The sequence below is a fragment of the Adiantum capillus-veneris genome, chromosome 24 (genome assembly GCF_014529385.1).
Source record: "Adiantum capillus-veneris isolate H3 chromosome 24, ASM1452938v2, whole genome shotgun sequence".
NCBI lineage: Eukaryota > Viridiplantae > Streptophyta > Polypodiopsida > Polypodiales > Pteridaceae > Adiantum > Adiantum capillus-veneris.
The window spans coordinates 53,120,517-53,146,051 of record NC_140954.1 but is presented as its reverse complement, the minus strand read 5'-3'; the positions used below and the strand labels follow the sequence as shown (position 1 = coordinate 53,146,051).

Sequence of the window (25,535 nt, the reverse complement as noted above, 5' to 3'; positions counted from 1 at the left end):
TTGAAAATTGCATAGATTTTGGGATTTATTGCAATTTTAGCATTTCTTGTTTTGACACTACCATCTATCTACGGACTAGCCCGTTTCGAACCTTTGCGTTTTTGGAAGTTTGAATGGTAATGCTACACTTTTGTATTGTGCACAACATTGCTCAAACGGATAATGGATTTGAATAGGATCTTATCGTCAATACTTTTTTGTTTTCTGTCTTTCCTAAAATTTGTCTGTCAAATGACTAGAATGTTTTTGCTTAAAGCCTGTCACATGAAAGGCATCGCTAAGAAATTTCCCGTAAAAAAAAAGTTGGGGGGTACCTGTCAATTTTAGGCACTGGTGACGATTGCCAAACTTAATATTGAAAGATTTTGCAAAGATGAATTTAGGTGGGTATACATCAAGTTTGTTGACAAAGAGGCAACGGACATAGCGTAGGTTACTAGGATTGTCATTTCAAACAAGAATCCTTTTTCTAGAGTATCTTGCGAAGAAGACCCGTAAGAGATCATAAGTCAAGGAAATACCTAATTTAAAGACGTCTCTCTCTACCTCTAGTAAAACTCCTTGCTTTTTTGGAGTTAGACCAAGTTGGAGTTAATAGCTCCCTAAGATAAGTAAGGTTGAGTCCTAAGGGATGATCGAATGGGACCAAAGAGTTAGAAAAAGAGAGTGCTATTTCTTTTTGGAAATCTTGCCCTTTGCAGAGGGTCATAAATCACCCTATTACGAGCACTTTGTTTTAAGTTTCCATCATCAACTTGACCAAAAAAAAGGTTATTTTTAAAAACATAATGAAGTATGTATGGTCGACCCATCTATCTTTTTAACTTGTCAAGCCTAAGGGGACACGAGGACTCTGAGAGGGGACCCTAGATTTTGCGATTTCACAAGGCAAAGGGAATAATTCGCGTGAGAGAATTCCAAAAACCAAATTGGTCCGAGTCAGTGTCATGGTACTCATCGAGAAAGAGTACTTTGTGTATAATTTGTGTGTTCTTGTTTAATTTTAAATATAGATAAACGCAAGTTAATAATAAAACTATTACAAATGATAATTAACATCAAATGGCAACATATTTGTACTAAAATCTAAATAATTTCTAGATTTTATACAAGCGTTTACCTTTAGCTAAAGATCTTTGATCTTGTCTTAAACAGCAACCATGAGAGAGAGAGAGAGAGAGATCCTCACCTACATCCACACAACAAAAGACAACTATTTGTTAGTCTTTTATGCATTTTGATGTGTCCTCAAGAGACTCTCTACTTATTTTCAATGTCACTCACATTCTTACATTTCACTCTGTAAACGAAACATAAATTGAATATGCTTTTTCTCCATAAAGGAACCAAAATATTTGAGACAATTTTCGTTTCTTATTATATTTTAGGGCTCTCCCTCTTTAGTCACTTAATTTCATCAGACAAAGTTCAGGAGACTTAAGTTTATTTATGTCCTATTTTTCAAAGAGCCCATAATTTCCAATAAGTCATATGTCTTTTTTCGTGATGAGTTTGATATAGTATCGAACGCTCTAGATCAAGAGTGTCGTCGCGGGTTTACAAAAGGTTAGTCTTTTTTGGGACATTTACTTTTCGCATTCGCGAACGATTGGTTGATTGACTACAACTCTCACCCATTCAATTGGCTTGCTACGATCGAACCCTCACTTTGGCAATGAATTTGATATAATATCGAACGCTTTAAACCAAGAGTGTCGCTATGGATTTGCGAAAGGTTAGTCCTTTTTATGACATTTACCTTCCACACCCACGAACGCTAACATATGCTTTTTTGTTTAGAGAAAACTCCATGGTCGAGAATGTCCTACAAGATATTTCATTAGTATGAACTACAATCCAAAAACGTTATTTGGAAGTTATCAAGTTGATAGTACGAGAGACCCCTCCAAATGACCAAATAGCTTCATAATTTATGATTACCAAATAACACACCCAAATGCTTCAAGGCAAACCGGGTCTACTCCATCGATTAATTAATTTCTTTCAAAGATTTCTTGAACACCTTAAGTTTTGAAAGTAGGCGTTCAATTGGAGGTGATGCACGCGCTCCTTTCTATATTGCCTGTTTTCCCCTTGCGCGTCCTGCTTGCCCCGCCCTTCCTTGTGGTCTTGTGACCAGTCAAACCACTCCTACTGCATTAGAGACAATCAACCCCAGCATCTGACTGGCCTTGTTGGGTGCATGAAAACCTGCAACAAAGAAACAGACACACAACATCATCGTACTCCTCCCTACAACCTTGTTCTCATCCTCCTCCGTGTCCGGCCTAACCTCTATCAAGTGTAAGCTCTCGCCCCCTCGTCGTCCTCATCCTCCTCCACATCCTCTTGCTCCACACTCCTCTTGCCTTGTGTTGATTGTCGGCTCATCCTCAAGTCCCATCGTGTGGCAGTGGAAACCATTGTTTGAGAGAGAGAGAGAGAGAGAGAGAGAGAGAGAGAGAGAGTCCTCCATGTGTGCACCCATATCAGAGAGAAAAAAAGAGAGATACGACTAGCTATGCGTGCCAGCTACCCTCTCAATCACACCCGTGGTGATCAGTTGAACTCATTGCGATCGAACCATGCAGGCCAGACAGGCGCGAGCTACAAATCATGCAGGGCAGAGAGAGAGAGAGAGAGAGAGAGAGAGAGAGAGAGAGAGAGAGAGAGAGAGAGACTCCATGGCTTCTGGGTCCTGCCCACGAGCATGAGAGAGACACGAAGGCAGGATCTCCTGCACGATTCCACCCCTCTTGATCCCTCCAACGAGTCGTCTGGAGTAAGCTACTCCAATCTGCGAGCTTTCGTTTCGTGGTCGCTATGCTATGCAATTTAAAAAAACCTAATGTTGCCTTGTCTTGCCTCGCACTGCTCATGTCCACTGCGATGCACCGCAGTCCACCATCTGGGCGCTGAAGGCATTGCCTTCATGGCCTGCCACCTGGTCTCTACATCGTGCATCGCCCTGTCATGTGGCTCCGTTTCATTCACTCAAAGCTCACACCAAGATCTTCGCTTTCACCATTTTACTTTGCTTCGAAAAGGTATCTTGCTAAGATACCCCTTAATAAGACCCGTTGAAAAAATTGTCTCAACATACTGGCTTTCATTTATGTTTTAAAACATAAAACGTTGTCTACACGAGGAAATAAATTAGTGCAAAGACATATGACCGGTCAGCCTCATACCCAAAGGCATTGTAGGTTAAATTTACCTATAACACACAAAGTTAGTCCCAAAAACTTCTCAATGATAGCTACTTGCTCCACTTTTGTTTTTCATTACCACCAACAACACAACCCGCCCGCCCCCCCCCCCCCCCCCCCCCCCCCTCTCCCACCGAAAACCCCAAAAACTAATTAATTAATGACTTCTCAAAAAGTCGTTTTGGCTCCCAACTTGCAAAGATGTAATGGCTTCTTCTTCCATTTGCTTATTGGAGTTCTTAGTGACTTGATAGAGTGAAAACCAAAACCACACACAAAAAGTTCACAATAAGGACTAAGTGAGCTTCAAAGGGGGATTACCTCTCCATATCTTTATATTTTTAGCAGGGCTTCTTGAGGAGATCACTTCCCCGACGGTCCATCATAATCATGCTTGCAAGTGGTTTGACATTTAATGAGAGAGAGAGAGAGAGAGAGAGAGGGAGAGAGGTGGTCTCGAGCATCCAAGATAAAGGCCTCCTTCTTTTCATTTAAAAATAAATAACCAAAAAATTTCGATTTTGCCATGGTGCTTACATTTTGTCGGTGATCACTTAAACATGTGTGTGTTGAAGAGGGAAGGGGGGGGGGGCGGGGCGGGGCGGGGCGGGGGGGCATGTGTGTGCTTTCCACTCTTGACATGGTATTGTGCATGTTTATGTGTGTGAAATTTATAATCCTTTCATCAAGTAAACTATGTAGAAAATTGTTTTATAAACTATGTTAAGCAATAATGCACTCATAATATGTAGGAATAATTCTTTTCTCTGTACCCAACGTTAAATCATTCACAATTTGTTAGATTATAAAACATATAGACTACAAGAATAATTGCCCTTTTAGGGAAAGCGCTTGTCGATCCTGTCAAGCTAGCTACCTGCATCGAGGAAAAAACTCATGGCTAAACAAGCTGATGTGTATGACATGTGTTGACACCAAAATCTCGTTAACCAAGCCACACATATAGAGCTAGCAAGAAGGCTTACCCTAAACATTGCAACTCAATTGCAATTAAGTGACAGGGTATGTACATTTAAGGCAAGTTTTTTTCCTTGTATGAAGTAAAAAATACAACAATATAAATTATAGTCTAGTTCTAAATTAATTCAAAAATTGCAGATAATAACTAGTATTTCCCTTTTCGGAAAGAACAAGTGCCTTGGTGTTTCAATATTGCAATTTAAGTGATAAACAAAAGAAATGAGATAAACAATTTAAGTGTCCAACTACCTTTGAAATCAACTAGCAACATATCCAACTAATCAAGCCTTATGAGAAACGAACACAATACCACAATTTTATTTTCACCACCATAACCACATAAATAAGCACAAGTAGGTGGTGCCAATTTTCGAAAGTGGGTTGATTAAGAAGAATCTGGCGAGATGCTCTTGCAGATTTGAGGAGAAAAGCATAGTGACTTTTAAAAGCATCCCAACAACATGAATTCAAAAGGCATCATGCAAGATGCCTAAATCTACCATGATAAGATAAACCAAATTCTACCTCCTCTTTATGTAGGTAGAAGCACAACCAACCAATCAAACTTCATAAAGGAGTTATAACTCCATACCCTATCGACAATTTTAACACACTAATGCTTCTTTACGTATATGAAAGTTCATCTATGCTACACCATATATGTTATACAAGCCAAAAAAAACCATCTAACAAGGCATATAGGCTATCAAAGAGCTAGCACATCCCCCCATATGACATGCAAGATTGTAATATAGCATCCAAGTGTACACAGATACATTTGTGACCTTCCAAACCGATGCAAAATTATTACAAAACATTGCAAAAAATGATATTTGTAAGTAGTACCATGTCATCCATACTTTAAATACAAGATTGTATGTGAACCCAAAATTTGCTATTAAAAAAGGACTTTCCTAGTCAAACATAACATAAATAGCTCCAATGCTTCCCCTCCTCCTATGTGGAAAACCATGTGTGTGCGCATGTATGCATGTGTATATATATACATACATACATACATACATATATATATATATATATATATATATATATATATATATATATATATATATATATATATATATATATATATATATATATATATATATATATATATATATATATGTGTGTGTGTGTGTGTGTGTGTATAGAGAGAGAGAGAGAGAGAGAGAGAGAGAGAGATGATCTTGATTAAACCCCACATATGTCAATGTGTGTGTTGGGACGAGAGGACTTAGTCATCTGGGTGTAATAGAGAGATATGGAGAGGTATGTGTAGAGTTGCAGTATGAAAGTTATGGAGGTGAAGAGAGGAAAGTGATGAACAAAAGGGTGAGAGGAGATGACAAAATTTTTAAGGTTTGGGTGTGGTTGCGAGTGTGAGGAAGCAGGTGCGTAAGGTTGAGGATTACTGTGTCAACATGGTGTGGGCAGACTAGGTCCACCATTTATGCAATTTTTCTTTGTCCATACCTCCAAAAATTACAAAAAAGGATATGAATAAAGTTCAGCTCAAAACCCAGAACTCTTGTGTTTTGGACTTCTTCAAATTTGTAGAGGAGATACACGTCAAAATTTTCCAAAAATGTGTACCTTTTCTTACAGCTCAAAGTCTTTTGAGTGGCCCCTTTTGGTGAACTTTCCTTGTGTCTCCGAAAGTGAGCCCTCCATTGTGCATGTAAATTTGGCATGCCATCTTTGACCAAGCATCCTAATGGGTGGATTATTGAAAATATAAAAAATTTTCCATGATAAGAAAAATACATACTAGTATCTTGACTATGGTCGAATATGAGGTGATGAACTCATGGTATATAACATGAGGGAATAGAATATAATAAAAATAAAAAATAAAATAAATATAAATTAATAAAATGGAAGGGTCCCTCTTAGTTATCATTAAATAATACACTTTGTCCCTTTTTTATGTTAAAAAATGGTAGAAAGTGAAAAATACTTACTTAGAGAGAAATTCTTAAGAGGGTGAAAATATTTTTATGATCTTTGTACTAGTGTGGATTCCCACAAGGCAAAAGATAGATCCATATGGGTATGTTTATTTATGGACGTACCATATCAAATTTTCATGTATGAAGTAGATGAGAAAAATATTACAACTAGTAAAACAATGATAAGCGGCATACTCAGGCCTAGTAAAACACACACCTAAATCCAAGTATATTCTCTCTCTCTCTCTCTCTCTCTCTCTCTCTCTCTCTCTCTCTCACACACACACACACACACACACACACACACACACACACACACACACACAAAATCCTTCACTGGACAAAAAAGCTTAGCTGATAATTATTTCAGGAGCCCTTCATCTACATCTCTATTAAGTCGCCCATTACATGATCACACAAACAACTGTCACAGTAAAAGCAGGTGTTTGGACGCTCAACTAAAGGTAGGATACGAGTCGCCAAGGCTACCCCATACTTCCGAGTGCGGGGAGCACTGTTAAAATATCCTCTTAGTTGATGACCATAACTACGGTACAAGAAAATCTTATGAGGAGGTAGAAACTGGGCTAGCAGGTATAACCGATCTGAAAAACCTGGCTTTATTGAATGCTCAATGTAATAATATTGTGGCCCTAGGCCCAGTGTCTCAGTAACCATCACCAATCTGATATTGTTTTTGAAATGCTCACGACCCCAAAGTGTCACACGCGTCACTCGGTCCTGATATGTCCACCACTTAGTTTGGGAAATAGTTGTTCTTAACTGCGAAAATAGATGAAGTTCATAACGGAGTAACGTTGCTCTCCGAGTAGAGTCACTTGACTGATAAAGATGTGCAGTTGCTATGGAAAAAACCTGTTCTTGACTGTATGCCATAATATGTTTGATACACACTGGGAGCAAATTAGCTGGTGTTTCTTACTCCGGAAAAGTTACTCTGGACTCGGTTTTTGTAAAATAACACTTATCTTTTATAGAACCACATTGGAAAAAATAGTAGAGACTACCCAATATTGATTAAACTCTCACCTGTAAAATCAACACTTGAACTAGTATGGGGCAGTTAGCTAATGGTTGAGTGTGAAGTTGTTGTGTAGGGTTAGATTTAATGTGAAATGTATACATTTTTGCAATAGATTACATCTATAATGTATTTTTTTTTAATAAAAATTTCTAAAATCAACACTTTACGTTTATTAGAAGTATTTTGGTTGTGTATCTTTAGGGCAACTTTAGTACTAGAGAGAGAGAGAGAGAGAGAGAGAGAGAGAGAGAGAGAGAGAGTTGGAAAGAGATAACAACCCTTTAAATTATATAAGATCTCTTTTTTTTAGGTAATAGTATTTATTAAAAGAAGAAGGATTTTCGAAAAAAATATTGTATCCATTTGGAGTAATCGATCTAAATTTCTTAATATAAAGTGTTTCTAAGTGATTTGCTTTGTCCTTTATTGTTGTTGAATCTATAATTTTGATCGTGAACTTTTTGTTGAACGGCTTGTATCTGCTAATGTCAGTTATCATTAATTTAGTAGGTTGTTTTTTATGTTGTAAAATCCTTCTTTTTAGATTAGTCGTTTGTCCAATATATATATATTTTTATTTATTATACATTGTAATTTATAAATAAAAATATTACTTTTATTTTATGGAGTTGTTGATTTTCGGGGAGACTTTGTTTCTGTAAAAAAAAAAAAAAAGATTTTTTAAAAATGATTTTGTATAAACTTTTATGAGTTTTAGTATAAATATATAAGGTATTTAAAATATATTTAAATTTTTTAAAATATAGATTGTTATTTTAAAGTAAACAATGGATTCACATTTGGGTGGGGAGAGAGAGAGAGAGAGAGAGAGAGAGAGAGAGAGAGAGAGAGAGAGAGAGAGAGAAAGAGATGTGAAAATGAATTATTTGACTATGTTGATAATTTATTTAAAATATTATTGAACTTGTTGGTATTTGAGTAAAATGTGAATTTTTGAAGTAATAATTGTACCTTGACTGGTGGATTGAAGTTGATTGCAAAGATGATTCTCCTTTATTAGCCATATCCATATCTATAAACAATGGTATGTAATTTTTTGTTTAGTTTGAAGAATATAATCATTTATAAATAGAGAAGAAATTATGATTTTATACCATTGCTTGGATTCATAGTAATGAAGAAGTTGCAAGTAGTGCCATATTGTCTTCGTGCAAATTCCATATCTAGTGATGCTATAATGCTCTCCAAAGTGATTGGATCTTGTTTGTTTTTTACGTTGTATAGTTGCTTATACTCTTTTAGAATGATTGAAGCTAGTCTATTATCAAGAGTTTTCAAAGAGTCTAATGGAATGTTGTAGCCAAAATGCAATAAGTTCATAGCATATGCTGAAATTCCATTCGTGTGTTTATCTAGTAAAGCTTGAGCTTTGTATTGCTCAAGCATTATATCTTCATTTGGTAAATCTTCTTTGAATATAAGAATTCGTATTGTTAGACCTGCAAAGTAATTGTATTTGAATTAATTATATTTGAAATTATGAATAATAGAAGTAATTTTTTAAAAACATAAGCTGAATTATTTACCATCTGCAGGGAGTTCTTTAGTAGTATGTGTTTTTTTCCATGTTTGAAACATATTGTCGGCTGCGTCCATATATTGTTTTAGCTCATCATAAGATGGACAGCCATAAATGTAGTTTATTGGATCACGTCCCGAGATATTTGCATATTTAAGTTGTTTGATTCTTAAGAAGAAGTTTTCTCTATGTTGCCTTTTTTATTTCATTGCTCTTCTTGTTCTTTTTCTTGTAGGTCTATTGTGGCTTTTGCTTTAGCTTTGATAGAATTGAAGACCTAATATATTTTAACACAATTTATACATTTAAGGCTATAAATATTGAAGTATGTGATTAGAGATAAAAGCTTATCTCCATATTATTTAGCTTTCAATCTGAAAAATATAAAAATGAATTTATTAATAGTTATTTTATATCAATCTAGTAATAAATTATAGCACCTTAAGTTTGATATAAAATAATTAATCATACGTTACCTTTGTTTTAATCTTTGGAGTATACTTTTGTAAGTCAATAATCTTCATATATATAGTGGTTTATTACTTGTATTTAGAAATTGTCGATTGTTATTGAATTCAATATTTTTATGTTCTTTCGATTAGTCGATCGAGACAACATGACATATAATAGTCCAGGAGAAAAACATTTTCGAATTATTAACAATGACTTACCAAAGATAGTACATCCCTGGGATTTATGTCCAGCCATTGCATATGCTAGTGTTAGTGGAAAAGATGTTCTATGATACCATGTTCCATTGTATGTCTTTTTTTGATATTTAGATCTTCTAATAGTTACATTTTGTTGTGTATGATTTACACGTATTATAAGTTTTGTTATAATAGATGTTATATTGGTATATTTAATATCTATGACTGTCCCAAAAGTTCCATCAGCTATACCTATTGCTAGATCTATGTTTTGTGTAAACATTACTAATGCCCCTATTGCTACTTTGGATAGGGTATGAAATTCTGTATCATTTATCCAATGTTGTAGTTCTGGTATATGATGTGCTGTTGTAGAAATATCTATATTGAATATATTGGAATGGTTGAATATCTTTAATAATATGAGGTCATTATAGTATATGACATCTTTATTATGTGTACATAATATAGTTGTGTCTTTATCTATATATTGTTCTAAATCTTTCTCCTGTATAAATGTATCTTTTAAGTATTTATCTAATTGTGATTTAGATGGTTTACTTTGTCTGATTATATTTAAGAATTCAATGAAGTCCGGATCTGAACAATGACGGATTGAGGTATATAATATGTGGTGTATAACTAATTTCCAAAATGTAGAATTTGTTATTACACATTTTTGGCATATCAAGTCTTTATTTTTACAATTACATATTGCAGGCAATTGCGCTATATCTCCAAATAGAAGTAGTTTTTTAAGTTAAATATTTCTAGCATAGATAAATTACAAGCTTCTGAAGTTTGGAGTATAATTGTATGTAATATTTGTGATGTCATCATTGAGAATTCATCAATTATAATACATCAGAAGATCTTATTTTAATTGAACGAATATCATTTGGTTCTAAATTAGAACAAAATAATTGATTTTTATTAGGTAAACAAAAAATAATAATGTGAAGTACGTGCTAATCGACTAAGTCTTGTAGCTGCTACTCATGTGGTTGCTATAAGGAGGACTCCTATGTTTTTGGTTATACATTGAAATGTGATATATTGAATTAGAAATGTTTTCCCAGATCCAGGTGTTCCATTTATTATATGTAACCCACCCGATTTTTCAAAAATTTTATTGTATATTAGTTCTTGCTCTTTAGTCAAAGTTGTATTTTCTATGTGTTTAAGCTCTTGTAGATGTATTATTGGATCATATTGATTCTCTCCTACAATTATAATATTGGTCAGTTTTTCTATTAAATCATTTGATGTTAAATGTTCTTCTAAATTATGTATGGGATTCATTTGAAGTATTTGATTTGTAATTTGTTGTCTAGATTCATCAATTAATAGATGTAATTGAGAATAATTTCCAACTAGATTCTCTATGTCTTGTTCATTCTTTATTATTTGTCGTATTTGACATTCTAAAAAGTAAGATTTTTCTGTGTTGTTAATTGAGATTAATTCTTTTTCATTACGAAAATGTATATGTTTTAATAGAATAGTGAAAGAAAAACCTTCCATGTGATGGACAGGGTGAAAATCGGTAAATCTTACTAATTGTTTATACTCTTCTATTTCATTTCCAAATATATCATGCATTTTACATATCTTCTTTGTTGTATGCTTGAGTATTTTGTTAATTCTATAGTGACGAAAGTATGAATAAAATGTTAAGCTCTCCAATTCTAATGGTCTTGCTGTATATAGATAAATGGGATGTAGTATAGAGGTTAAAAAATTTTGTATATATTTTTGTCTTGTTTTGGGAGGTGAACAATCTATATAAGTAACCTTTTCTGATTTTTTTATGATTAGTATCTCTAAACACACCATGACTGCTTTGGTTGCTGATATTGGTTTTGTTAATACATAAGAAGATATTAGTTTGAGTTTTGTATCATCAATATTATTTAATCCTAATGTTTTTGCTGCTTCTAAATCGATATCTATTTTTCCTATAGGTTCTGATTTCAATGTATATTTTAGTAAGTAATATGATAATCCTGTATTGGTTACTTTTTGAATATTCATATGGGCTTGCCATAACAATAATACTCCTGCATGGTAAGGGACCACATTTCTATGTTCTAATGTTGGTCTATAATAAAGCCATCGTTGAGTTTGTTCATGAATAATTGGCTTAGGATTACTTTGAATATCGTATGGAAATCCATATTTACATTTGATTTTTTTATTTTGTAATTCTATTTTACAAGATTCTTTACAATTATGTTTTTTTTTTTGATAACTAAGTTATGCAATTTATATTCAATTGATGTTGGATCAAATTTATATATTGTATGTAAATAAGGTATATGGCTATCTATCTCTAAAGATATTCAATCGATATCGTTTGAATCTATCCATAGCATTATATGTGCATGTGGTGAACCTCTATTTTGTATCTCATATCGTATTAGATAGTGGTTGATGGTACCTAATAATCCATTAGGAATAAGTATGTATTTGTTTAAAAATGTATGTAATCGTTTGTGAAAAGTCATCATGCACTCGGTTGGACAATCTGTCCAATTGAGTTTTAAGTTTACCTTTTGGATAATTTTTTCTAAATCTTCTATTTCTACCCATCTACTAGAGGATACTTCGTCACAAGGTAGGGTTAAGAAGAAGTTAGGTAAACCAAATGACTCTACCATGCATAATAAATCTTTTAAATTCTTACGATACCATGACGGAGAGCCTGGAATTGAATAAGAGATATTGTGTTTTATGATATAACGTATGGTATCTAGCTCAGATGCATGTGGATTTTTTAGTTTGAATTTATCTATATCTGATTGTAGCATTGTTAAATTTGTTGAATTTGCTATTATCAAAGCTTGACGTAGTTGGTACATCATCAATAAGTATGGCTTGTATAAAGTGAATATTGAGAAGAATGAGGCTATTCTCATTTTTAGATATGTATGAAATTTTAAAGCTCCATCATGAGCTCCATATCCTAATGGAAATAGAAATGGAAATAGGGCTTTCTCTACTGTAATATCTTCTAAATTAGATACTCCATCTAAACTCGCATATAAGTTTATGTTTCTTTATATATTTAATCTTAAAAAAAAAAAAAAAAAGCAAAGGCAAACATCTCTCCTAATCACTAATCCTTGCATTTGGAAGGAATGTGGCATCATACAAGAAATACACAAAGGAAACAAGAAGTCGACCAAGGCAAAAGATTCAAGATCTGATGAAAAACAACATAATAATTGACAAAGCTTTGATTGACATGTATGCCAAATCATACCATAAGCTGATATATGGTGGAGTAACTTCAAAAATTGACGCATTGCAAACTCACTGAACTTGGTCTAGATTCACTTTATGTTTTTCAATGCATTTTTGGGAATCAGCTTTGCGATTTGATCGGGTACACATCTCGTATTTGATAAACGACGGATCAACTCATTCCTCTGGTCCATGATGACAAGCTCCTTCAACTACAGACAATTGGTTCACCTCCATCAAGCTGCTTGTGAGGACACAAGCACGTTTTAAAAAAACGGGGAGTAGATGGAAGCGGGACCAGATAGTATTGTAAGGTGGCCGGACACGTGATGTTTTCAGCCAAAAAGAATGTGCTCAGTGACTTACCTTTGGTACCTTGGCTCAACAAGGTGCAGCTATTTATTATCATGGTAATGCCAAAGCCGAATACAGATGTCTCGCTTGTGTTTTGGAGCAGAAGCTCATTCAAGGGGCAAGGGAGCTTATCCCGAGCTGCAAGGGTAGCATATGGACATGGGGACATTATCCCTATCAATCTATCACGGATTTTGGATACATGTGCAGATATCATGCAAGATGTGCCCTCCCCTCCTTCGTCGCTGCCAACGTCGACACTTGATCCTCATATGCATGATGAAGAGGTCAGAATAGACAGTTTTTTATGTTTTGCTGCTGCTACATTTTCTCACTCGGTGAGGCAGAATAGTTTCGCAGGCACAAAAACCAGACATTGCAGCCCTATCATGTATTCAAAGTTTGGTGAAACTTTGAGACACATCGTGACTCCCCACCTCAAAGACATGATGTGGAACGCAGTACTCTTACGCCATTCCAGAGTCTAATGAAGCATTATTCTAAGTTAGCAATCAAGCGGCAGAGTCAACTTTGACTCTTACCCCCATGCTCCTCAGCTCCAAGAAGAAGACGACAAGAGACATATTTTATTTGTGGAACTGGCCAAAGCTCAGTATGAGAAATGAAGGAAGTGGGGGGGAGTGCCAGGCGGGTATTGTTGACTTCTACTCATTGAATGAATAGGAGAAGCAAGTTAGTGTTAGTGCATGGCAAAGCGATCTACGAGTTGGGAGCTGCTTTGCGCCCGAAACAGGAGCCATGGGAATGCATATGCCTAGGAAGGTGTTGGATGATGGACCTGAGAAAGAGGTCCAAGAGTTGCTTGATGAAGTGGAACCCCCACTCGGCCTGGCCGGTTGGCATCGAAGGCAGGAAGGGATGTTGGAGGTGCCTCGTGGGGCACCATCTTTAAGTTATGCTACAGGTCCGGCCTCCTTGGAGGAGGTTCTCAGTGAGATCCCAGGGGAATCAGAACAGGTATGGAAGGAGGTGGCCAACGACCACCTCCTCGCGGCCAGCGGTTGCGAGGAGAACCATCTGAACCTGACCGAAATCAGGATGAGAGTAAGTTGAGAAGGCAGGCTGTGGTATTGAAGAGGGAGCCAGGGATTTTACGCAAGCAAATCCAGGGAAGGCATGACAAGTGTATGAAGATGTGGGGAACGTTGGTTATGAGACAACCAGGTCTGTCCTATGGAAACATGGTGGGCGCGAGCCCCTTCGACGAAAAGATGCACGGTGATTGGGTCACGGATGTGGTTATGGAGATTCAAAGGGGAATGTATTCAGAGTTCTTGTATGGGTTATTCGCTGGGCCGAATCTATTTAAGGTGGACCCTCTGGGATTGGTCTCCATTAGGATGCAGTTGAGCAAGAGGGTGCAAGTCCTGTTATGGAGGCACATGTATGGGGCTGAGGATGGCATGGATGGCCAGTTCTCGGCTATGATACCCTCAATGAGGTACCCATTGGTGGGAGATGCCCGAAGCTTAGTTATGGGATGCTAGAGCTCCCGATCTTGGCTTGGCTGGTCAGATACGATGCAATCAGAGGGCTGGATTTCCCTAACCCCTTAAGATGGCTCTCGAAGACATGCAAATAACCAATCCAAAAGGCACAAAAACTTGAGCTGAAATATCCAGCTGCACAGAAACTTCTCAGTGAGCAATGCAAACAAGGTGAGAGAGCACTCCTCAATCCCCTCAACCTGGATCTCGAAGCCCTCTAGATAACCAATCCGAAAGGCATAAAAACTTGAGGTGAAACAACCAGCTGTGCATAAACTTCACCACTAAAAACTTGCTCAATTCCCAATGATAATGATCGGAACCATAATTGACTGTGGGGCTTGCAATTCAAAGCAAATGAAGCAAAGGGACTAGCGCCTTGCAAAGCATTCCATAAGACAACAATCCTAACCGGTACTCTTTTGAACACATTAAAGGTATCTGTAAGCTTTTCACATTGAACATACATGTCCATAAGACTTCACATCACAAACAATTCTACTTCAAGCCCACTCTCGATAATATGCTCATCAACAAATTTTGATGTTTGAATGAGAATGTCCCATTTTGACGTACATTTTGACCAAGGAACCACGTAGAAAAATATTCTTACCCATCTACATTTTGCAAACATGGACACAAATGCAGCAACCTTGGTGTTATTGATCTCAATTATACAAGCATACAAAAGCCATTGATAGAAGGTAGAATGAGACATCTCAAAGCTATAAGGCTGCTCCATCAAGACCAAAATAAATCTTTGTACATACTATGAATCTGCACAGTCTTCTCGGACCTGTGTCCACTCAAGGTAACATCTTGCGAGGCGCAAGCCTAACCAGCTGATCTACATGTCTATCAATAGGTGATAGGCCGTCCCATAATAGATGATAAGCCCAAGCTCAAAAATTACTCGAGCTTCGGAAAGACTACATGGAACCTGACCGGCTCATCCGGAACAACGAACTGATCCTCGTCCAAGTCATAAGGCAGTCGCAAATACTCTCCTCATCAACAAGCAGCAAGTTGTGATGCTTGACAACAAGAGTAACCTCGGGCATAATGTCCAATATATCGTCATGGACTACAGTTTCTATGCGCTCATCCATAAGCACACCTGGGCAACCACATGTGTTGAACACCATCTCCTCCATCTCCCACTCAAAGTCATGCATAGCATCCTCACGCTACCAAAGTCCAATCCTACCAGGATCAAGGGTCTCCCTTAGTTTCTAACTGGCTTCCATTGAGCTCACCCAAATCGCACATAGACACAGGATGATCATAGCCTATCGCATCTGGCATAACATTGCACCAAATATCCTCATCTACATCATCGTCTAAGTCGTGCTCACAAACCACATAGGGCTCCCCATCATGTACATCAAGCTTTGCTACCTCATAAAAAACTAGGGGCAACTCATGGCGCTGGTGCTTACGCATATCCTACTGGATCTGCATGTCTATCAATAGGTGGCCACTCGTAGCATTCAAGCTCGCAGAGAGGCCGGCCCAAAATGGATGATAAGCCCAAGCTCAAAAATGACTCGAGCTCTGCAAAGACTACATGGAGCCTGATCGGCTCATTCAAAACGACGAGCTGATCCTCGCCCAAGTCATAAAGTGCAAATACTCTCCTCATCAACAAGCGGCAAGCTGTGATGCTCGACACCTAGGAGTAACCTCATGCATAATGTCCAATATATCATCATGGACTGCAGTGTCTACGTTCTCATCCATAAGCGCATCTGGGCCCGCACACAACAACAACCCCGGATGTATGGTGCCCGGGTCACCTGCTCAAATACCAATACGCAAATCAGCCCCAAGCTGAGCTGAAATTGGAAAGTGAGGAAAGCCTTTCAAGGGCTGATGCAAAAGGCCCCAAATTGGGGCTGAATTGAGGATAAACCGCCGAGACGGAAGCCACAAAACTTGGTCAGCAAAGAGCCCAAAATTAGGGATGATTTGATTAGACAAAGGGAACCTGGAAGGGCTCCACGAAAAGGGCCCAAGCGGAGGGCTGAAGCTGATGGTGGGAAGACTGAGATGTAGCCTGAACCTGCGTATCCAAGCCTCAAGGAGGCAATGCAAACCAACCCCAGATGGGGAATATACATGAACAACATAGACCACATCCCCTCACTTAGGCTAGCATCCCAGAACATGTATGTACGCATAGCTGTGGAATAGCTCACTCTACCAAGATCAAACAACATGGGGAATGCGCCTAACCAGTAAGAAAGCCAATCCGCACGTATCCACTATCGGTGATCCATGAATCTCCGTAGTGTATGGTCACTCATTTGGTCCGGAATCATGATAGCGAGTCCATGCTCTTATGTCAATCACCCATGCCACTTATCCAAAACCAATGATGGTGGAGCATCTCATAATCCCAATACGATCGGTAAGACATATCCGCGATCTCCCATAAAGGGTGCGAAACCTCATCCCGCATACGAAAAGACAACCAATCATCTAGAGATATAACATCATGTTGGCAACAAGAGGCAATTGACTCAACCAAACAACATATCCAAAATAGTCCATCTAGTTGGTCCAACTTTCCCTCGGACATGCAAAACTCAGACTCATCTAGAGCTTTCAAGTATTTGAGCTTTGCAAAGACTACATGGAGCCTGACCGGCTCATTCAGAACAATGAGCTGATCCTCGTCCAAGTCATAAGGCAGTTGCAAATACTCTCCTCATCAACAAGCGGCAAGTTGTGATGCTTGACAACATGAGTAACGTGGGGCATAATGTCCAATATATCGTCATGGACTACAGTTTCTACGCGCTCATCCATAAGCAGACCTGGGCAACCACATGTGCTGCACACCATCTCCTCCATCTCCCACTCAAAGTCATGCATAGCATCCTCATGCTACCAAAGTCCAATCCTAGCAGGATCAAGGGTCTCCCTTAGTCTCTAACTGGCTTCCATTGAGCTCACCCAAATCGCACATAGACACAAGATGATCATAGCCTATCGCATCTCGCATAACATCGCACCAAATCTCCTCATCTACATCATCGTCTAAGTCGTGCTCACAAATCGCATAGGACTCCCCATAATGTACATCAAGCTTTGCTAGCTCATAAAATAATAGGGGCAACTCATGGCGCTGATGCTTATGCATAGCCTCGCTGATTTGCATGTCTATCAATAGGTGGCCACTCGTAGCACTCAAGCTCGCAGAGAGGCCGGCCCAAAATAGATGATAAGCCCAAGCTCAAAAATGACTCGAGCTCTGCAAAGACTACATGGAGCCTGATTGGCTCATTCAAAACAACGAGCTGATCCGCGCCCAAGTCATAAAGTGCAAATACTCTCCTCATCAACAAGTGGCAAATTGTGATGGTCGACACCCAGGAGCAACCTCATGCATAATGTCCAATATATCATCATGGACTGCAGTGTCTACGCGCTCATCCATAAGCGCATCTGGGCCCGCACACAACAACAACCCCGGATGTATGGTGCACGGGTCACCTGCTCAAATACCTATACCCAAATCAGCCCCAAGCTGGGCTGAAATTGGAAAATGAGGAAAGCCTCTCAAGGGCTGATGCAAAAGGCCCCAAACCGCGGCTGAATTGAGGATAAAACGCCGAGACGGAAGCCACAAAACTTGGTCAGCAAAGAGCCCGAGAGTAGGGATGATTTGATAAGACAAAGAGAGCCTGGAAGGGCTCGACAAAAAGGGCCCAAGCGGAGGGCTGAAGCTGATGGTGGGAAGGATGAGCTGTAGCCTGAACCTGCGTATCCAAGCCTCAAGGAGGTAATGCAAACCAACCGCAGATGGGGAATATACCTGAACAACATAGACCACATCCCCTCACTTAGGCCAGCATCCCACAACATGTATGTACGCACAACTATGGAATAGCTCACTCTACCAAGATCAAACAACATGGGAATGCGCCTAACGAGTAAGAAAGCCAATCCGCACGTATCCACTATCAGTGATCCATGAATCTGCGTAGTGTATGGTCACTCATTTGGTCCGGAATCGTGATAGCAAGTCCATGCTCTTATGTCAATCACCCATGCCACTTATCCAAAACCAATGATGGTGGAGCATCTCATAATCCCAATACGATCGGTAAGACACATCCGCGATCTCCCATAAAGGGGGCGAAACCTCATCCCGCATACGAAAAGACAACCAATCATCTAGAGATATAACATCATGTTGGCAACAAGAGGCAATTGAAACAACATATCCAAAATAGTCCATCTAGTTGGTCCAACTTTCCCTCGGACATGCAAACCTCAGACTCATCTAGAGCTTTCAAGGACTCGAGCTTTGCAAAGACTACATGGAGCCTGACCGGCTCATTCAAAACAACGAGCAAATCCTTGTCCAAGTCATAAGGCAGTCGCAAATACTCTCCTCATCAACAAGTGTCAAGTTGTGATGCTTGACAACAGGAGTAACGTTGGGCATAATGTCCAATATGTCGTCATGGACTACAGTTTCTATGCGCTCATCCATAAGCAGACCTGGGCAACCACATGTGCTGCACACCACTCCTCCATCTCCCACTCAAAGTCATGCATAGCATCCTCACGCTACCAAAGTCCAATCCTACCAGGATCAAGGGTCTCCCTTAGTCTCTAACTGGCTTCCATTGAGCTCACCCAAATCGCACATAGACACAAGATGATCATAGCCTATCTCATCTGGAATAAGATCGCACCAAATATCCTCATCTACATCATCGTGTAAGTCATGCTCACAAACCGCATAGGGCTCCCCATATTATACATCAAGCTTTGCTAGCTCATAAAAAACTAGGGGCAACTCATGGCGCTGATGCTTATGCATATCCTCGCTGATCTACATGTCTATCAATAGGTGGCCACTCGTAGCACTCAAGCTCGCGGAGAGGCCGGCCCAAAATAGATGATAAGCCCAAGCTCAAAAATGACTCGAGCTCTGCAAAGACTACATGGAGCCTGATCGGCTCATTCAAGACAACGAGTTGATCCTTGCCCAAGTCATAAAGTGCAAATACTCTCCTCATCAACCAACGGCAAATTGTGATGCTCGACACCCAGAAGCAACCTCATGCATAATGTCCAATATATCGTCATGGACTGCAGTGTCTATGTAACATTTAATGGCCTAATAACTTATGTGTAGCGGAAATTAGCATGAACATAGTGGGCATTTCATTAGAATGGATTCCTAATGAGAATTACAAGAGTGCTTGGGTGGAGAGAGCAACAAAAAGCATAACATCTAGTTAGATAGCATCAACAATACTTTCAAAAGAGAGAGAAATTAAGCTATTGACAACAGTTGAGGACCGGATTTTCATGGATCCGGTCCCCCCTCCAAAAGGCTTTGTATTATGGTTTCTCCCATCAAGAGAGACATTGTACAATACAATTCTTTGTGTTCCTTCAAGACTAGCTAGTGCAATGAAGATGGAAACTTCATGCACTAAGCAAAACACTTAACAAACACAACTTGAATTATCCCCGTTCTCAGACCCAAGACCTCACACACCGTCGAAGATGGTGAGAGCTAGCAGGGTATGAGAGTAGATTGAGAGGAAGAAGGAGTATCTTACGAGAAAGATGTACATCTCCTCACATAATCACTCATATGTAGCATAGCTCAGCTTAGTAATTAGCTTGGTAGAGGAGATGAGCATGCATTGAAGCTTGGCTCTTGGTTGGATTTGCATCCACATGCCAAGAGAGTGTTGATGTAGGCTTCTATCTCACAAGCTTGGAGTAGGTGATGAGTTCTCCATTAAAGCTTGGGAAGAGATAGTCTTCTCTTTCTTCACACATGAGCTTGTGTGAGTGTGTGTGTGATAATGCCTTGCAAAAATCAGCCCCCTCTCTCTCTTGGGCGAGCCCTCTTGCTAATTGCTCTTGCTGAAGCCTCATTGGCCCTCCCCAAGTCAAGCCAATTACAATTAAGCAGCATAAGTGATAGCCTTCTGACATGTGTCCCCCTTTCCCCTTTTGTGAGAGCTTTAGGTAATTAAATAATTCAACTAAACTCTCATTGGACCCCTTTGCCTCCTGGCCAATAGGAATCAGGCAAGCCATGGGGCTCCTGAATGCTCATTGGACCCCTTGGGAGACTGCCCAATAGTCTTCTAGGAGACTTAATTCTCATTGGTTTCTTTTATTAAATGTTTTTAAATTAATTAAACTAGATTTACTCTAGCTTAATTCTCATTGGTCCACTTCAAGGGTCATCCAATAGAAATTGGGCACACCTTGTGGGCATCTGGCCTAGGGAGCTGACATGTGTCCCTCATTTCCTTTGTGTAAAGGGAGCCTCTGTGTGTGTGTGTGGCTTTCTCTCTCATCCCCTACCTTTAGGGCTCGCCCCCTCCCATGTAGGGATGTGCAAAGACTTTTAGGGCACACACAAAGCATCCAATTTTCCCTAGGGTTGACCTTTGGACACAACCTTTGAATTTTGGAACCTTAGCATTTTGGAAGTCTTAATGGGCTGAACCTTAGGGTCTTTTTAGCCCATTGTTGCACATGGATCTTTTGCAGATGGCCCCCCCTTTGGATCCCTATTTTCCCTCCTTTGGATCCCTACTGTGGCGGGTCTGCTAGCTTAACCAATATTCTAGCTTTTTCTCCCTTGACCTTCCCCACATGAAATGATCAGTTTAATATGAGAAAATCATTTAGGAGAATTAGATATTGACTATTATGACAGTCTACGCGCTCATCCATAAGCGCATCTGGGCCCGCACAGAACAACAACCCCGGATGTATGGTGCATGGGTCACTTGCTTAAATACCTATGCCCAAATCAGCCCCAAGCTGGGCTGAAATTGGAAAGTGAGGAAAGCCTCCCCAGGGCTGATGCAAAAGGCCCCAAACAGGGGCTGAATTGAGGATAAAACACCGAGATGGAAGCCACAAAACTTGGTCAGCAAAGAGCCTAAAAGTAGGGATGATTTGATAGGACAAAGGGAGCCAGGAAGGGCTCGACAAAAAGGGCCCAAGCGGAGGGCTGAAGCTGATGGTGGAAAGGCTTACGTGTAGCCTAAACCTATGTATCCAAGCCTCAAGGAGGCAATGCAAACCAACCCCAGATGGGGAATATACCTGAACAACAGAGACCACATCCCCTCACTCAGGCCGGAATCAAACTTCTATATCCCTTTGATCATTGAGAGATATGGCTGGCTTGTTGAGCTTACACCAAAATATATTGAAGGCATGCTATCAAGACCTCCACTCCCGACAAAGACTGAAGAACAGACCAGGTTGAATCACCCTATCTTCTGGCTTAACCGGATTGAGCTTTGTGTAAGAGAGAAATAGCTGATGACTGCTGCCGAAGCAATGAATGAGCTGCAAGCTGTCCCATGCCCTGTTTCGCATCTTCTGAATTCGATCACTCTGATTGTTCATGCGTCTTCCTGGCCCAGACAGTCTACTCGTTGTCCTCTGTCTAGTCTCATTCTGGTTCAGCATAACCTGCTGCCTGGCTGTGCCCACCAGCTGATATATACTAGTCCGAGTGATTACCAGGCCCCTCGATTCGTGTTTATCCTGCTCATCTCCTGTTCGTCCAGCATGTTTTTCCCTAGGGGGAATCCATCGGCCATCTGTGGCCTGCATTCGAGTCATTACCTTCTGATCCATTAGGAGCAATACTGGTCTTTTTACCTCCCGTCTATCAAAACGGGCAAATGACCCTAATCCTTTTGGCTTAGCCTTGCACCGGCCAAGTGCATTTTCTCGTGCTATTATCTCTGCACCTCCACGCATACATGTTGTTCCATAATCGAACGCATCCCAATATTGGGCACCTTCTGTGGGGTCCCATATGAAATCATTGCGCGCATTCACCTTCCCTATCAATTGAGTTCGAGAGTCAATCATCATGGCGACGAGACCTCTGTTGTCCTTCCCTTCATGCCCGCCAACGGCTTTGCATGTCTTCACCATCAGCGGGCCCTTTTTGGCTCCATTGACTAACCAGTTAGGGGACTCATTAGTCTAGCAATCAGGTTGCCCTGGCCAGCTTTCGTGACTTCGATCGGCGCCCATTTCAATCAGCACCATAGTGCCTCCGCTCAGGGTGCAACAAACAGTTTCCCGACCGTCTGCATCCCTAGTTAGGCGGGTCTGAGACCCCCATCTTTCCATGCCAGCCTCAGTGCTGCACCCACTGAGCATTAGTACCTAGTACAAGAAAACGAGTATAGTAATCGTTCCAGGTTCGATATTCCAAAACCCCCACAGCCTTACATTTTCGAGAAAAAATTCGGCCCAAATTCTGTTATGTTCCTGTATTTCGCTTGAATCTCTAACCCGGACTACGGTAGTCAATGCTATCTGGGCCAGTAATAATGTTGCACGCTGTCTCGCAGGACACCTCGAGAGAGTGGGCATCCAGCCCTCTAAAAGCATCATGTCTGGCCCATCCGACCAAGCTTGGAGACTCCAGTTGCACTCAACCAAGCTTCGCGCGTCTCTAGCCAACGGGTCCCTCGTCGAGGGTACCATAGTCGAGGACTGGCTATTCGTGTCCTCTTCAGTTCCATACAGGTTCGTCCCCGATAGGGCCTGCTTCTTCCAACCGAGTTGTATCCTTATGGCGACTGACCTCTGTGGATCCGCCCCACATAGCTTAGGTCCCGCAAACAACCCACAAGACCGCTTTGAAAATATTCTCCGTAGAATCTCCATAACCCCAGCTGAGGTGTGATCACTGTGCATTACTGTTAGGTCATGCCCCCAATCTTGTCCCATTGTTTCTTGCACATCAATGTCCGTTCGCATCAAAATCACACCCATCACCTCTAGTAACTCACTGCTCATTCCACCCCAATGCGGGGAATTTGACCACCCTTTCCAAGCATCCCCACAACTCTCTTTACCACACGTGCCCAAAGCCAGTTTGCTCATAGCTGGCATTCCTACATCCCTGACCATCCTCGGGTCAAGGCTACTCGTACCTGTACTATAACTACCATCGGCGGATGGGTTCGGCATCAAGCATGTCCCCCGCCTCAGCGACATACGATTGGTTATACGCGTATCAATTGGCCCTTCCTGGCCCGCATCCCTTACATTCAGGTCGCATCCTAGCATCACGACAGCCATGCAACACTCCAGGTTCACCGTCTCATCCTGACTTGATGGGTTGCCCAACCTCAACTCCTCGCATGCCCGAGGCATAACGCCAATGATCTCCACAGCTCCGTTCTCGGGCACAAAGGAGGCAGCCGACTGTAGTTCACCTTGCGACGCATAATTCGCCCTTTCCTCATCATGTGGGAAGTAGGAGGCAACAAGGTCTACCTCGTGTTTCTCTTCCGCCTCTTCATGCATTTCATTGCTGCCCATTTTTTATGGCCCACTGGCCACCAAATTCCCAAAGCCTGGTTTACCAGGAATACCGCAAAAATTTCACATCCACCCTACTGGCGTCACCGGAGGCCTCATCCAGCCTTACATCTTGCCAATTTTCATTTTTTGGCACAAGCATCAGTCCATTCAGTCCTGCCAGCACTTGCTTCGCCCCATCATGCGGGGAATAGATGTCAACCCGATCCGCTTGGTATTCCTCTTCACTTTCTTCACTGGTACAATACTCACCATTTAAGTACGGCTTGCAGGCCAACAACTCCTCATCCAACAGGGCATGACTAGCACCACTTCCGGTTTTCTGCATCTCTTCTTCCCCGAAATAGGCATTAGCGTAGCCAGGGAACATTGCATCCAGCTTGCTCACCAATTCTTCCTCGTCCATTTCTTCCTCATAACACTTATCCACCATACTTCCTTCTCCTTCGTCCACACACAAAGCATCCATACTCATCTCTTCTTCCGTTTCAAAAACGGCACGACTAGCACCACTTCCGGTTTCCTGCATCTCTTCTTCCCCGAAATAGGCATCAGCGTAGCCAGGGAACATTGCATACCAATTCTTCCTCGCCCATTTCTTCCTCATAACACTTATCCACCATACTTCCTTCTCCTTCGTCCACACACAAAGCATCCGCACTCATCTCACTAGAGAGAGAGAGAGAGAGAGAGAGAGAGAGAGAGAGAGAGAGAGAGAGAGAGAGAGAGAGAGAGAGAGAGAGAGAGAGAGAGAGAGAGAGAGAGAGAGAGAGAGAGAGAGAGAGAGAGAATTGTACCTGCCTTTACTTCAGAGCAGAATAGATTGCAAGAAGAGCAGGTTCAATAAAGCCAACAACTCCCCATCCAACAGGGCATGACTAGCACCACTTTCGGTTTCCTGCATCTCTTCTTCCCCGAAATAGGCATCAGTGTAGCCAGGGAACATTGCATCCAGCTTGCTCACCAATTCTTCCTCATAACACTTATCCACCTTACTTCCTTCTCCTTCGTCCACACACAAAGCATCCATACTCATCTCTTCCTTCGTTTCGAAAACAGCATGACTAGCACCACTTCCGGTTTCCTGCATCTCTTCTTCCCCGAAATAGGCATCAGCGTAGCTAGGGAACATTGCATACCAATTCTTCCTCGCCCATTTCTTCCTCATAACACTTATCCACCATACTTCCTTCTCCTTCGTCCACACACAAAGCATCCGTACTCATCTCACAAGAGAGAGAGAGAGAGTGATTGTGTGTGTGTGTGTGTGTGTGTGTGTGTGTGTGTGAGAGAGAGAGAGAGAGAGAGAGAGAGAGAGAGAGAGAGAGAGAGAGAGAGAGAGAGAGAGAGAGAGAGAGAGAGAGAGAGAGAGAGAGAATTGTACCTGCGTAGAGATTTCTCTCGGAGGGAAGCCAATAACTTGGCAAAGGAAGGTTTGAAATTGAACGTCGGGTGAGAGAGAAAGAAAGAGAATGAAATGTCGCGATCCTATTTGCGCCTTTTGGTTTACGTGGCATATCTCTCCTTTCAGCTTTTAAAAAATATTCTTTGGGCTAACTGCCCTAAAAACTTATCCTAGTGGATAGCTGTATGTCATGAGCCTACTATAGGGTTTGTGGAAGTATATGTAAACTGCAGTGGATTATCATCCAATGCTAGATACAACAAATTGGACCAGATATCGACTATGGGAATA

General features: G+C 40.6%; 3 pseudogenes; 1 reads left to right on the top strand and 2 right to left on the bottom strand.

Annotated features, from left to right (window-relative positions):
• Window positions 1-13,520: 13,520 nt before the first annotated feature.
• Window positions 13,521-14,345, top strand: LOC147426377 (uncharacterized; annotated as a pseudogene).
• A 7,596-nt stretch (window positions 14,346-21,941) lies between these two features.
• Window positions 21,942-24,314, bottom strand: LOC147426375 (uncharacterized; annotated as a pseudogene).
• On the bottom strand, window positions 21,995-23,839 carry LOC147426376 (uncharacterized; annotated as a pseudogene).
• Window positions 24,315-25,535: the final 1,221 nt, after the last annotated feature.